The sequence below is a fragment of the Capricornis sumatraensis genome, chromosome 13 (genome assembly GCF_032405125.1).
Source record: "Capricornis sumatraensis isolate serow.1 chromosome 13, serow.2, whole genome shotgun sequence".
In the NCBI taxonomy this organism is placed as follows: Eukaryota; Metazoa; Chordata; class Mammalia; order Artiodactyla; family Bovidae; genus Capricornis; species Capricornis sumatraensis.
In genome coordinates, this window is record NC_091081.1 from 56,796,859 (window position 1) to 56,813,260 (window position 16,402).

The 16,402-nt window shown below is 40.5% G+C and overlaps 1 protein-coding gene across 4 annotated transcripts in view; it reads right to left on the minus strand.

The window, feature by feature from the left end:
* EPB41L2 (erythrocyte membrane protein band 4.1 like 2) overlaps nt 1-15,929 on the minus strand; it is a 209,237-nt gene extending 193,308 nt beyond the window's left edge. For all 4 annotated transcript variants that reach the window (XM_068985484.1, XM_068985483.1, XM_068985485.1 and 1 more), the window contains exon 1: nt 15,815-15,929. The gene's annotated coding sequence lies outside the window, so the exon portion shown is untranslated. The remainder of the gene's footprint in view (nt 1-15,814) is intronic.
* Between the last annotated feature and the right edge of the window lie 473 nt (nt 15,930-16,402).

Consider the following 16,402-nt stretch of genomic DNA (forward strand, 5'->3'; position numbering starts at 1 on the left):
TCTCATACAATGGTGTAGCATTGGCTCTGGTTCAAAATGGCTCCTCGGGGGAGGGGAATGCAAGCACAAATAGGGTACGAAGAGGAATTTACATATTCTCAGGGACAATGCAGGACAGTAGTTATGACTTTAGACTCAGATGGCCTGGGTCAAATCCCTACTCTGCCATTAATTAGCTGAGTGACCTTGAGCAAATTGGTTCATCTTATGGTGCCTCAGTTTCCTTAAGAGGCAAACCTAGAATAACAGTACCAACTGCACAAGACCTCTGTGAGGATTAAATGAATAATATGTGTGAAAGTACCTATAGGGTAGTGTCTGACACATACTAAGTATTCAAGAAATGTTATCTATTATCTATCACTATCAGCATTTTCTAATTCAATAAGTGATATCTTTACAAAATATATATTAAACTAAGTCCTAATTTAAAACAATTAAAATATAAAGTAAACTATCTCCAACATAAAAGGCATGCTTATCAATTAGGAAAAGTACTTCAACTATTAAGTGACTGTCAGCTTTGGTTATTACGCAAATCAATGTTTTACAAGTGATTTCTCAATGAATATACGACCATTGTTTAAGGCATATACTTTCCCCGCTGTGCTGCCAGACAGAACTACACATATGGCAAGTTGCTATGATTTTATAACCACATAGTCCCAATAAATTTCAGTCAGCTAAAAAAAAAAAAATGTTTCACCTGGTCTTATTCCAACATATTGCCACAAAACTATGCTAAGCAAAAGAATGAAAGGCAGAAAAAAGAACTGAGAGAGGGAAAGAAAAAAGAAAAATCTAAAAACAAAGTCACTGAATCACTTTGCTGTACACCTAAAACACAACACTGTAAATCAGTCATATTTCAATTAAATAAATAAAACATAGAAATAAAAATAAGTAAGAACATTAAAATCTAGCATTAACACAGACAGGAGCCATGGAAAAACAATTCATAGAAGATCAATATTACCTTGAGAATGCACTAGAATTTGAAAATCCATTCAGATTTTGGTTTAGAAATTACGTTTTTGAGCACTGGCTAAAGCATTTCCTTTATGTCCACAGCACTGCATTGAGATGAAACGGCTTCCATTGGTTAAAATTCACATGAAATTGCTTTTACTGATCAAAACAATATTCAGATATTTATTCCAAAACCATGACAAGTGAATATGATGTAAATGAACTAATTTCTATAATTCTACAAAATCAGTAATAAACATGAACTTTATTTTGGAGACCAGAGAGCACATTCCAATGGAGGGGGAGGGAGGGAATCTTACCTACTTACAAAAGAAATTATATAGTATCCGGAATTTGCTTCCAAGTCATGAGAGTGGGGTGTATCAACAAGACTGGCTGGCCCTGTAATTGTCAAAGCGGGGTGAGGCTTCTCTATACTTCTGAATATTTTTAATTTTTTCCATAATAAAAAATTTAAAAAAGAAAAATTTTTCTATTGCTGACAATGGTACATTTTTTCTCAAAAAAAAAAAAAAAAAACCACTTCAAAACATAATCAGATACAATAAAAACATGACTTTAAAAAACCTAACAGCAGCAACAACAAAAAGAGCAAGTCTTAAAGAGCCACACTGGGGAGTGGAGGGGGAAAAAAAAAGAGCCGTCTTATCCTGCACTGTTCCATGTGTGCTGCGCAGAGCAAGTAACACCGATCACAGATCTATAGAATGCTCTAGACGCCACCCTCAAGTTTTTCCATTTAAGTCTGCCGCACCGAGGATGAAAGTGAACTGGCCTCAATTAGGAGAAAAGCTGGAGCCACGTCTGCACTACACACGCTCCCCACAGCAGCCGCTCACTGCAGAGCTGCTCTTGCGGAGACTATCTTCCCCGCACCTTTATTTTTCTGTTTGGGGGTGGGGAGAGAGGGCGGAAGGAAGAAAAATGTTCACGTTCCCTTCTGTGCGTAATTTAAAACAGACAATCTTAGTATTAAGGAAATTAGGACTCCGGCTTTACTGATGTTGATTTTAATGGCCAAGATCCAAAAACAGTTCTGGTTACAAGCCCATGGATAAACTCTTGATTCCTTTGTCAGTGGAGAGACCCAGCTCATTACTTGGCATTCTAACCTTTCCCATACACAATTTGGACTCATTTTATTAAGAAAAAAGATGTCTGCCTTTTTCTCCCTAAGAGAAGTGAATTAAAGAACACCTTTTAAGAAAGATGTTCATTTAGCAGCTTTCCTCCCAAAGTCTAAAAGCGATTAAACAGAGAGTACTGGGGAAAAGTAAAAGATTATCATATAAAAATGGGCTCCAAAATGAAGGCTGAATATGCACCATTGTCTAGCATATGACCACCGGGCCACATTTGCTTTTCAAATTCTTGTGAAAGCATTTGGCACCGTTTTCCAATAATCCCATAGGACTTCTACTTCCTTGTTTTTTCAATAGTATTTCAAAACGTTGACACATTTATTGAACTATTTTTGGAAGACCTAGCTCTGTCTACCTTCAGGGCTCAAGATACAAATATATAAAAGCTACAGACAGCTATAAAACTTGGCAGGCTTCCTAAGTTCTCCAAGAAAACTTCAATTGGCAACTCCATTAACATCAAAAGAACACACACACTAGAGGGAACAACTCTGGACACAGGGAGACCTTGGCTGTGCCTGAAGCTCCATTACTAAATTGCTGAATGCCTTTGAGAATGTTTAACTCCTTCCTAACTCACTTTCCTTACCCGAAACAGAAGTTTATGCCACAGTCAGATACACAGTTTTATGTTGTTATCTATTAGGAGAAATCTTATTACCTGCCCAAAGTTTATCAACCTTTAGTAATCAGACCGACTTTATAATTCTTGCCAAATCCAAACAGCCACTGTATTATTATTGATGTGACATTTATCCTTATATCATCACTTTAAAATACCTACTTTAGCCTTATAGTACATAATATCAATGAAATCATAGTTTTGAGTACTTGGGTATTTTTCTGATAAACACTAACGTGTATTTAACAATTAAAAGAAAAAGATTCATCTGTGTACCACCTCAAATCATTTTAACATACCACCACATTTTAGGGAGATACTGCCCTGATTTATTTGCCTATATTATCCTCTACATTAATGTATAAAGTATTTAAATTAATAAACTGCTAAAACCCACTTGGCAACTTAACCAACACTAATCACATGTACTCATGAGCCCTGGGATCATCCTAGAGCTTCTCACACCTTTCAGCCACTACCTTATTCAGAACCTCCATTTTTGTTTCACTTTTCCCAAAACTCACACACAAAAACCCCTAATGTGTGTGTCTTTCCATTAGAATAAGTCCCACTCTCTATTTATGCTCTAGTAATGAAAATTTTCACCCTTATTTAACAGAACTCCCATGAGTTCAAAGTTTCCTCTAGTAACCAAAGAATATTTAAATAGTCAAAGAATATTCAAATTTATGTATGCCAATCATGTGTCAGTCTAAAGACAGACAAACTAAGATATTCAGTAAATTCCATAATAAGGTTGCCAATTCTGATACATATACATCAAATTGGTTTCTATTGTGTATTTTTAAATCTAGATTCAAATATATAAGTGTGTGTACTGAATTAATCCTTGAAATATCCCAAGAAAAAAATACAGTACATTTTCTGAGCTCTTCCTAAGAAGCACTTTCTTATTTAATGACATATCAGTCATCCACTCCCACCCACCCTAGAGGTTGACTCAATCGCGTGACTTTTCTGTTTTTCTCTCTATATATAACTGAAGTTCAACTCAGTTACTGGTGTGAAAAAAAAGGACAATTTTATTATGGCTGCAGTTCTTACCAACTGTGAGTGCCACAATAATCTTGGAAATTTATTTTTATCAGTTGAAAACTCTAAAACCAGTGGGTTGAACATGAGTTAATTTCTGCTCACTCCCAAAACCACACTAAATGACAGAAGGAAAATTAAAGAAAAAAAAAAAAAAAGGTACAAACCCACAAAAAGAAAAAAAAAAAAGGGAGGGGACAGGCCAGCAGATGAGATATATCAATAGAATTTTAGAAGATGGAAAACAGATGTACAAAGTAACTGACTTAGCAGAGCAGAGAAAGTCTAAGCTTGAATTGCTATTCTGGTGGGAACCTACCAAAAACAATGTGATTGTTGGAGAAGCCCTGAGAGCCTTAGGAACTGGAACTTCCAGAAACTTCTGAGGGCTGAGATATGAGAGAGAGTTGAAGACAGGGACCTGTTGGAAATAAGGGCAAGGAATGTTTAAATCACACATACACTCTCATCAAACCTTGGCAGCCTGAAGACAAGAGGTTCACTCTACAGAACTTAAAGAAGAAAAGCTTTGCATTCAGAGGGCAGAGGTGAGGTTCTATACAGTAAAACAGGGAGGTCCAGTCACTCAGCCAAGAATTATTTACCAAGTGCCTACTCTGCACAGGTACTGTTGTAGGTACCAGAAATACTGGACAAAAGAAGATAGAAAGATTTGCCTTCATCCAGCTTACATTCTGCTGCTGCTGCTGCTGCTGCTAAGTCACTTCAGTAGTGTCCGACTCTGTGCGACCCCATAGATGGCAACCCACTAGGCTCCTCTGTCCCTGGGATTCTCCAGGCAAGAATACATTCTAGTGAGAGGAGAGTCAATAAACAAAAAGGAAAATATAAGGATATCTGATGACAGCAATACACACTGCAGAAGAAAGAAAGAAAACGCATGGGATTCAGGACACACTGGGGTAAAGGAGGCGGGAGCTGGGTTGTAGTTTCAAATAAATGATCATGGAAGCCAAACTCTGATGGAGCTAAGGCAGTGAGCTGTGCAGGCATCTGCGGGAAGAACATTTCAGACAGAGAGAAAGCAAGGGGGGGACATCAAGATGGGCAGGATTGGAGAAACAATATACACACAAAAAAAAGAAATGGACATTATCAGAAAGAATATTTACCAGCCAAGGAGCAGCTTTGAAAATAGGAAAGCAAAAAAGTTCAGTAGAGAGATTAGAAGAAAACACTGAAGTAATTTCCGAAAAGAGGGAACAAAAGGACAAAGAGATGACATCAGAGAGAAAAAAGTAACAAAACTGAAGGCACTGCAGGAAATTCAACATCCAAATTAACAGGAGTTCCAGAAAGAACAGAGAACAAAGAGGCAGTCATTATCATAGTGGAATATTTCTGAAAGACAAGAGTTTCCAAGCTGAAAGGGCCCAGTGAGTGCTCAGCACAATGAGTAAAAGACTCCCAAATCATAGCACATCACCATGAAATTTCCAAACACCAAGTTCAAAGATAAAAATCCTGAACACTTCTAAAGAAAGCAAACTAGGCACATACACAGAATCAGAAACTAGAATCTAGTCAGTCTTCTCAAGAGAACATTGGTTTCCTCGGTGTGTAAGAATTGAATCGCCAGTCTATGTCTGACGCAGGATACAGCATGCTTGGGGCTGGTGCATGGGGATCACCCACAGAGATGTTATGGGGAGGGAGGTGGGAGGGGGTTTCATGTTTGGGAACACATGTAAGAATTAAAGATTTTAAAATTTAATAAAAAAAAAAAAGGTAAAAAAAAAAAAAAAGAGAACATTGGAATGCTTTAAAATAGTAATACGATGAAGCAACACCTTCAAAATTCAGAGGGAAAGTAACCACTAACTTAGAATTCTATACCCAGCCACACTATAAATGCATTCAAATTAAGAGTACAAAATGGCATTTTAAGAGCGGGAAAAGTTGCTTTAAAATAACAAGGTCTCAAGAAATTCACCTTTTTTGCACTTTGTTGGGAAACTACTGGAGGATGTACTCATGTAAAATAAGAGATAAAGAATAAGTCTGGCACCTTGAAGTTAGGAAGAAAGGAAAAGAGAAATTTCAATGATCCTATGGAGGAAACCATGGCAACCCACTCCAGTATTTTTGCCTGGAAAATCCCATGGATAGAGGAGCCTGGCAGGCTACAGTCCATTGGGTTGCAAAGAGTTGGACATGACTGAAGTGACAGCACACACACAGGCACAGAATACAACTGCAAAGCAGTTCTAGAAATAAACCAGCCCAGGAAGGATGTCCTTAATAAAAAAATGAAAATGGTTTGCAATATAGTTTTCAACACAGTTTAGAGTTAAATTAAGGATAGCAACAAAGAAAACTATACAAATGAGGAAGAAGTAGGCAATTAACTTCAGGATGAAGCAAAAAGTTGTAAAAGAAAGTATATGCAGCCAAAGCAGGATACACAGCTTGGCTGCTGACTGTATGTGTTGTAGAAAGAGAGAAAAGTGTGTATCTGTGTTGGGGAGGAGGGAGTCAGTAAAGGAGACTAACTCCATCCAAGGTGGAAAGTCAATAGCTACTACTGTCTAAAATTGAAAAAGCAAGAAAATCATGGTTTTAAACAAAACACAGATAATAAAACCAAACCAACTGAAAGTAGTTGCCTCTAAGGAGCAGAAATCCGTCATGAAGGGACATGAAAAGCAGGTGTCTGCTGCTTTTCTTTATAATCCCTACACTAGTACCTGACTTTCTAAATTATATACTAGCCCCCTGGGGAATGCCATTTGTACTGTGAATGAAGTAGCAAAAAGTGTAAAACTGCTTGAAAAATAAACTCTGGGCCATTTTTCTTACATTGAAACATCAGCCTGCCAACATTACACTAATGTGAAAAACAAGATGAAGGAGGGCTCTCGCCATTCCAGCTTGAGTCAAGAATCATGCAGCTAAAAGTAGGACTCTGCTTCATAACCACACCATAACAAAAGAAACTAGAAGGCGGAAAACCAGTTAGGAAAACAAGTTTCCCTTTTGTTAAGTCAGATACTGTAGATGCCAATAAATTTCTGAAATCTTCAAGCTCTACAGAGTAATACGCATTAATCGATTAAAGCAAGTAACTCACCCTCCCCTGCAGAAGAAACAGAAGTTTTAGCAGCACACAAGCTGGGTGCCCTTGAGCAAATTATTCTGGTTTTAAGCCTCAATTTTTCATCTGTAAAATGAGCATACCAGCTATTTCAAGGTGTTGTTATAAGAAGGATTGGGGATATTAACATGTATAAAGCACCAACTACAGTAGCTGGCTATTGTTCAGTCTGTGCTCCAAAGGTTAATTTTCTTCCTTTTTCACCTGTTTATTATCAATGCTTCCAGCCTTATCAGATGACATACAATGAAACCTAGAACAAGGCTAAGCCACAAGCATAAAATGCACTTGTCCAGCACAGACAAAGAAGACAACACAGCTGATGGGACAGCACCTCCAGCCAGGATGAAGGCTGGATGGAAGGCAAGCAAGAAGTGTCAAACAAGCCTACATCATGGAGGAATAGTATAAAAACAGGAAGAAAGAAAATAAAGAAATTGAACTAGACCAATTTCATATATCCAACTACGTATTTAAAGAAAATACAAAGGAAAAGGAACAGGTTAATTACACTGCTGCTGCTGCTGCTGCTAAGACGCTTCAGTCATGTCCGACTCTGTGCGACCCCATGGACAGCAGCCCACCAGGCTCCCCTGTCCCCAGGATTCTCCAGGCAAGAACACTGGAGTGGGTTGCCATTTCCTTCTCCAATGCGTGAAAGTGAGGTCGTGTCTGACTCTTCACGACCTCATGGACTGCAGCCTACCAGGCTCCTCCGTCCATGGGATTTTCCAGGCAGGAGTACTGGAGTGGGGTGCCATTGCCTTCTCCACTAGAGGGTTGAAATCAGCAAAATTCACACTGTGAGAAACCACATAAAACAACTAATCAAATTTCTTCAACATACAAACTACTGCAGGGAGAAATAGAGAAAGGGGAAACTAGAGCTTATCAGTCTTAGAAGATACACTAAACAAACAACCTAAATGGGAAAAGAATTTGAAAAAGAAGATACATGCATATGTATAACTGAATCACTCTGTTGTACACCAGAGCTAACACACATTGTTAACCAACTATACTCCTACATAAAATGCTAAAAAAGATGTACCAACCAATCATAACATGAGGATCTTAACCTAATCTGGATTCAAACAAGCTTTTTCAAAAATTGATACTTTAGATAATTAGAGCTTTGAGTATCAAAAATTGAATATTTGATGAAATCAAATAATTTTCAGTGTGATGATGGTATAACCAGTCGTGTCTACCAAAGAGTTGTCTTCCTAGATATATACCCCAAAATATTGAATGATGAAATGAAAAAAAAAGGTCCTCTAAAGAACCTGAATAACATACAAACAAGGTACAGCTATGGGGTACAGCAGTGTCACATGAGGCTTCAGAGAACCAGGCAATCTGCTTCTGAGAAGGAGTGACGAACTATGGGAAGAACCTCCAAAGAGTATACTTTCCACATCTGACTGAGGATCTACTGCATGCTAGGCTCCAGAAACCATGACTGACTGTGAGCCAGAGGTCAGCCTTTGCTAAGGGAGAGGTAGGGAATGACCTCTGGCCCTAAAGGTAGAAAAGCCCCACTGCCCAGGACACCTTCTTGAAGGTCACAGAGATGTATCTTCCAAAATTGCTACTTAGTAAAAAGAGATTCATCTCATTTTACTAAATTTACATCTCATTTACTGAAATTCATTTCACTTATACAATGAAAACTCATTGAGTTGTCAAGTTTTCAACTCAGTAGCGTAAAGGAGCCAGGTATTTGATGCAAATGAATGAAAAGGTCCAGTGGTAATCTGAAGGAAAATGGGAGGGACTTGGGCAAAGTACGGAGAACATGATCTGTGCTATAAGGGGCAGGAACTCAGCACTCCAAGAGAGGAGTGTGGGCCCAGTTTTGCCAAGGTCCCCCAATTTCCCCAGAGAAACCTAAAATGAAGATATTTCTGTGACTTTCCTGGTGGTCCAGTGGCTAAGACTCCATGCTCCCAATGTAGGGGGCCGAGGTCAGAGTCCTGGTGTGGGAACTACAACCTACGCGCCACAACTGAGTTGGCATGCCACAACTAAGACCTTGCACAGCCCAATAAATAAATAAATAAATTTCTTTTTTTAAAAAGATATTTCTGTGAAACCTCCTGATTTCTTAATGTTGTCGACTAACTGAAAGTTAAAACACTGTTACGGGGAAAATATCTCTGCAGATCTACTTCATGTACAAAAAGATGCACTGGATGTAAAAAGGTCATATTTCAATGCCATATGTAGAGGTTTAAACACTATCAATAAAAATTTCATTAACAACTTTCTTGCACCAAGCTCACTGCAGTTACAGAGGAAGTTATAATACGATAGCATATACATACAAATTTTACACTCCAAATCAGTTACCTCCAGCAACATAATAAAAAAGACTGCAATCTGTCTGTGATACTGAAATTAGACCCAAACAGTTTTGCCACCTATATGCTTTTTAAACACTGCCAAAAGCAGTGGGTAGTTTGTTAAAAAAAAATTCTAGAGATACCGTACCGAAATAGTTAAAAAAGTGGTTTTAACTTGTGATCACCATAGGAAATTACAGTTTCATATCAAAGACTGTACTTCCACACAGATAATTATTCCCGATCACTGCAAAAAAAGAAAAAAAAAAAAAAAAAAACTGCTTACACGTATTTACATGAAACCCACTAGATCTTTTCCTAACCTAACAATTTCACAGAAGCCAGGCCCTGTGTGAAGCGTTTTATAAGCACTAGCTCATTTAGTCCTCTTCTAACTTTCTGAGGCAGGTCATGATTATTAATCCCCACAGTGAAGATAAGGAAACTGAGGCCTTGAAAAGTATTTTACCTAACGTTCCACTGGCATAAACGGCAGTCTAACCAACACCAAAGTGTGGACTTGTCACTGATCTCTTCTAATTAATACTTTCACCAAAGAAATTTGTAAGGAAATAACGGCACATTAAGTTCAAGGTAAGAAAATGAGAGGTCAATATTATATCAGAATTTAGTTTAACCTTGACAATGGGCTAAAATGGGACAACTAAAAGAATTCAACTGAAAGGAAATAAGCACAATAGTGGGGGCATGAAAGTGCAATGGGGTAACACACACACACAAAAAGGAAATCTCTTAAGACTTTGATTCTCTAATCTCAAAAATAAGAACAGAAATACATCAGCAGTTTTTATTTCCCAAAACCCTTTCAAAATCTCCTCCCGAAAATCCCTCTCTCTCTGACACACACACACACACACACACACACACACACTTTACTTAACAGTCTCAGGCAGTTCATGAACCCATGGGGCCCACTCACCCTGGGCAACACCTTCCCCACTAAACCCATACTTCTCACTTCAAGGTCAAGAATCTAAACTAAATGATTCTCACCCTCCCTTCTGGTACCTTAGGGAGATGAAGTGAAGGTGAAAAACAAGCAGACTAACTAGACAAAATGGAAAAGATGTAAGAATTATAGCAAAGTGTAAATTACATATTAATTTAGTAGCTTCAGGATGCTGGGATGTGTACATATATGAATAGACTACAGGAAACTCAAAAACATGATTAAACTTAGCACTTTTTTATCATGGTGGTAGGTCCAGCTCCAACTCTCATCAGGTCTAGAAACCTGAATTCAGAGCTTGGAAACAAATGATTAGAGAGTTAGTAATTAGACTTATGTGCAAAGGTTTTTAAATCACAATTTTCTTGGGAAAAGGCAATTAGAGGGTAACATAAGTCTTCAAGTATTGAAAATTCTTTCACAGAGTAGACATAAAGGCCATAAAAAGAGCAAAGCAAGAGGAAGCTGGCTTTTTGGTAAAAATATGAACAATTTAGTTTAAATATCAATACCATGAACTCCCCTAACTGACCTAGACAAGGTACTACAGATGAACATGTGACAAAATCATTTTGGAACTCTTTCCATGCCCTCTGGTTCTTAACCTGGAAAGAACTAAAACCATCCATCCCCATGACACCCAACTTAGTTACAAAGGTGAAATGTCCGCTGGGCTACTAAAGCAAATCTTACTTATGATAGTTCTCAGAGCAAATAAAAAGATAATTCTTATTCTTCAAATTGATTTCATATTACTATAAAGATTATTTCTGAGGCAATCTATATACATTTAGACCTTTATGGCTCTATCTAATACACTAGGTATCGGGCTTCCAAGGTGCCACTAGTGGTAAAGAACAGGAGACATAAGAGATGCAGGTTCAATCCCCGGGAAGATCCTCTAGAGGAAGAAATGGCAACCCATTCCAGTATTCTCGCCTGGAGAATTCCCATGGACAGAGGAGCCTGGCAGGCTACAGTCCACACGGTCACAAAGAGTCGAATACAACTAAAGCTACTTAGCACACATGCACAATACACTGGAGTAAAAAATAATAATACCCAAATGCAGAGCATATGTGATACGAAAACATATTTCTATTTTTAAAGTAACTAAGTATATGAAATTAGTCCAAATTCAGTCTTTGCGGGGAAAACAAAAAGCAGAAGGGACTTCCCTGGTAGTCCAGTGGTTAAGAATCTGCCAGCCAATGCAGGGGACATGGGTTCCGGGAAGACTCCACGTGCTTCAGAGCAGCTAAGCCCACAGACCACAACTACTGAGCCCAAACTCTAGAGCCTGTGCTCCACAACAGAAGCCACTGCAATGCCTGTGCACCACAGCTAGAGAAAGCCCACAGACAGTAACAAAGCCCCAGCACAACCATTTAATAAATAATTATTTTTAAAAAGCAGAAGCAGTATGGATGTACTCATAAGCCACCTGAGGTCTACCCCATACAAAGGGGAAAGCAACATCACTTTAAAAAAAAAATGAGAAAATTGAGAAAAATCACTAACATTCTCATTTAAATCAATGATATCCCAACCACCAGATATTTAGGAAAATAAAGTACAGGTTATCTACCCTCCTAGACATGAAAAACATGCATCTAAGAAACCCATATAGATTAAGCCAACCACAGAACAAGAGGAAATAATAAGAGTAAGAAAACCAAATCCCCTCTATGAAATATAACCTACATAACATTTCTACATGCAACCGTACCAGATTCTACAATGTTAATTCCAACTTTCAAAAAACCCTCACTAAATGCACTTCCAATATATTACATAAAGTTTCAATAAATTAATTCATCAAATTATTAAGTACCAACAATGTTATAGGCACTTCACATAACTCTACAAATGGACTCCCTTTCTCATATAAAATATACATACTTTATGGAAAAAAATTTTTTAAAACATTAACCATCACCATTTATTTCTAGTTGATACTAGAAATTATTTCCTTTTTGGCTCACCTGTAACATCTAAGTAACAACAGTATTTACACTTGGAAGCCATTCCCCTATTCTTAAGGATACCAGGCACTGACTCCATTTTAGATTTTAATCTCGGGCAGTGCTCTGTCAGAGGAATGATAGAAATCTTATGAGTATCAGGTTGCTGGTTTATGCCAAAACATGGCATTCCCAAAGGGCACTCTGTCTGGAATCTGTGGGGGAATCATATACAAATCTTCTATGTACTGAGGCCTTCCAAAGAGGCTGGAAATGTTTGTGTGTTGAGGGGAAAGGGCTGAGAGTGGATCTGCTGACTCCTAAAGGTCCAGCCCTGAGATTCCAAGATTCTATAAACGGGCAGTAAATTAGAGTTTGGCTAGTATTTGCTGAGTACTGAAGCCAGCATAAACATTTACTTGAGGCTTTTAAATGTGTAAGGGTAGCCGGTGGTTAGGTACAGTAATTCTGAATCTGAAAAAAACAAACAAGGCCACTGGATGTGTTTCTAAATAAAGGTGGGGGGGGGGGGGGAGGTCAGCATATTTCCTTTGTTTTCTCCAAGTAAACAATATAGACGTTCAGAAATGCAAAACTGGATCCTCAGCAATATTGATCCCTATAAACTATATTAATGCCTTATACAGATACTAGCAATTCATACTTCTTCAGAAAGTCCACACATATGTCAGTTCAAAAAACAAAAGAAAAACGCCTATGCTTTCCTGTGGAAACAGAAACAAAACCAAATCTTCAAAAATATTTAGCATTCGGCTATATAAAACATAAACCCCACATTCCTAAATAAAATGACGAAGACAGAACCTTTGTAGTTCTCTAGTCAGTTATACGAGAGTGGTGATTCAGGGCAAAACCCGAACTTAAACATAACTATACAATATTACTAAATCACAGAGTAATTTTACCAATAAATATTCCAGTTAAGGACTGCTTTGTCATCTTTGCAAGTATTTTTAGTTGAAAGCAAGTGGTTGGGAAGTCCACGTGGACATGGTTCTGATTTTTAAAAAATCTATTTTTAAGATCTGGTGACTGGATAGGTTTTCTAAACTCAGTTCTTTCGAACGGGTAATTTGGAAAGGGTAAACCACAAGAACGTTACTTAAGAAGCAAAGGACCTAACAAGCTTACCAACTCAGATCCACACAAAACTAACTTAGAAACCTCCAAATCTAATGATGGGCCCAGTCATTAAAGCGTGTATGTACACAAAACTGAACTGAAAGGTACCTCTCCAAATACAGCAAGGGCTATCTGAATTCTCTTGTTTTATATTTCTATAGTTGTTTGAGGGTGGGCTTCTCTTCGCATTTGTCTCCTAAATCTGCAAATCTGCTCCTTTTCACTTGGAATTAATTTTCAGATTTTAATATACATACCCAGTTTTATATATATATATATATACACATACACCCAGTTTAATATACATACCCAGTTGAGAATACTATATAGCAGTTTAAATTTTTTTATTGAAGTTAGTAATAATTTTACTGAAATCCATTAAATGATTTTTTTAAATCACTTTTAATTGTTTTAGGCAATCCCCATCCAATTTAGATATCAAGAATCTGAAGTTGAGGGCTCCACTCAAACACTTATTTTCTCTGGAAGGTCTAACTTTGACTAGAAATAAAAGATTAAAGCACTGTTATGACTAGGTCTTTCTTAAAGAGGGGTGTTTTAAAAGGGAAGAAACTGTCCCCTCCTGTTACTCTAAATGAGCAGCCTCTTGTTCTCAGCAGTCCTTCTGCACACAAGACCACTACTGACTTCAGTGGGAATTCTGCCCAAGAAGTGAGGAAGACAGGGTAGGATTAAATTAGCCCTAAATCCACTCCATTGTTCCAAGTCATTACCACTTGTACAGTTCTCCAATAACCTCTATAAAGTAGACATCTGAGATTTGACAGTGATTTCTTCAATTGAATTTTAGGACTGACCCTTGGAGCTCTGACAGGTGACACAACCTAGCTCTTTAAAAGCTGTGTCAGCCTGATGGATGTACTCAGCTGGCCCTTATCACAATCCAAGATTGTGATTTCTCACAGCCGAGTCCTGCAAACGGAAACTGAATAGGATTAAGTACTATTCGTTTCCGAGTAAAACCTGTTCAGACAGAATTTTAAATCCCAGTTCCTGCGGCCAAGGAACTGACTCAGTTTCCCTCAAGTGCTAAAGCCAAGAGGAAATGTGATAGGACGCGAGTTAAAACTCAAATTCTCCATACAGTATTATAAATAGAGAATACAGAAATAGCTGATTCCGGTGAAAGAAGGAAAAAACAAGGGAAAAATAAAAAGAGAACTGAAGAAAAATGCAAGAATAAAGGATAAACTGTTAAGCTTCATTTAAAAAAAAAAAAAGCTTAAATAACAGTAACAAGAACAAGACGCCTGGCATACACGTGCCATTTCAGATGCGAGAAGTTTAAAAAAACTGAGGAAAGGAAGTGATTCAGAAAAGAGAACCTATATTCACAGATCCTCTAGGTTCTTCCTTCCCTCTCACCCCACTAGAGCTCTTAAAAACGGCCAGCTGTGCTGTTCATGGGGAATGCAATTTAAGGCGTCCTAAGTCAGAAGGAAGGATCCACACAGACCCCCTCCCCAAAATAATAGACTAGGCAAGGGCTCTTCTAACCTCGCCAAAACACCCTGACCTCAAGGGAGATGAGAGATCTCAGAAATTACGACCGACGTCTTCCCGAGCTGCCGGGAGCAGGGACTCCTGCTGGGGATTTAGACTCTGATTCCAATCCTGCTCGCTCCTGGTCCTTACCCCAGCAGCGCAACTAAAAATGCTCCCAACTCTGCCGTCAAACAGAGGAGAAAAATAAGCCATCGCTGGTGAGATGACCTGGGTGCCGGGACTACAAGGATCAGAGAGCAAAACGTGCGTTTCTCTCCACTTTGGTCGGGAGGTCCGCGTCTGGAGGGACCGAGCGAGTGACGCCGCCCGAACCCAGCTACCCTGAGCGCCGAGGCGCGCGGCCCGCCCCGGGACGCGTGGCGTCCTCGGCTCGCGTTTCCTCTTCCAAAACCATCCTGCTGAAGGGCAACGCTGCCGCCGCCGCGTGCCCCCGGCCCGGAAGGAGGGGGCCGCTCCGCATCGGAACAGACTCGCGCGCCGCGGCCCGCGCCCAGGATGGAGCCGGATCCCTCTTGCAGCCGCGCCGCGGGGCCCGGGACGCGTGACCCTGAGCCCACGGCACCCCCACGGGGCCGGCGCAGTTCTCACCGTGCCCCCACCTCTCTCGGCGCCGACCAGACGCGGCCCCCGCTCTCACGAAGGGAGAAGCAGGGGGACCGCAGTGGAGCGGGGAAGCGGAGATCCGGCCTGTAGTAACAGGACCGGTCTCCGGGTCGGGAATGGGGAGGAGGGCAGACAGGGAGCCGCAGAAAACCCCAACACCGGCAGCCCTCCCCCTCCCGGTGGGACCGTCCCGCCACCGCTTCCTGCCCGGGATCAGCTTCCCAGCTGCAGCCACAGGAAAAATCCGAGCCGCCCCTGCAGATCCTCAGAGACCAGACGCTCGGCCCCGGGATTCCCCCGTCCCGGACCAGCCATTCCGCGGCTCCGCACGCCTCCTTACCCGGACGCCGCACTCAGGAGCTCGCTAGCCGCCGGGACCAGTCCCGCTTCAGCCCCAGTCGCCGGCCCGCCGCGCCCGCCTCCTCCCTCCGCTAGGTTTCAAATTGAAATTCCCTGGCTGGGGCCGTCAGAGGACTAGCGCTCCAGCCCCGCCCCCTCGCGGCGGAAGCTCCTCCCGCATCCCCGCCGGACGCGCCCCTGGTGCGGAAACCCCCGCGGGCCACGACACGCCCCCTACGCCCAGGCCACGCCCCCGCCCCCGCTAGTCCGACCGACTCTTTCAGCGGGATTAGCGGCTCGCAGTCGCCGGGTACCCAGAGCGGAAAGGACGCGACTCGCCCTGGGAGCTACCCTAGATAATGACTGCTGATGCCTGTGTTCAAGCCGCTCTTAACCCGCGCATCCAGATATTAAATGCCCTTTTATCAACTTCCAAAGTTATTTCTTAAAAGTGAATCCACTGACTAAACCTTTCTTGAGCACCTCTTCGGTGGCAGACCCCAAGCTAGGCCCTGGTGAAACAGAAATAAGGAAAACTAGGTTCTCCTCTGTCTAGAGTGGAAGAAGTGCTTTCACAGAGAGGATAGTG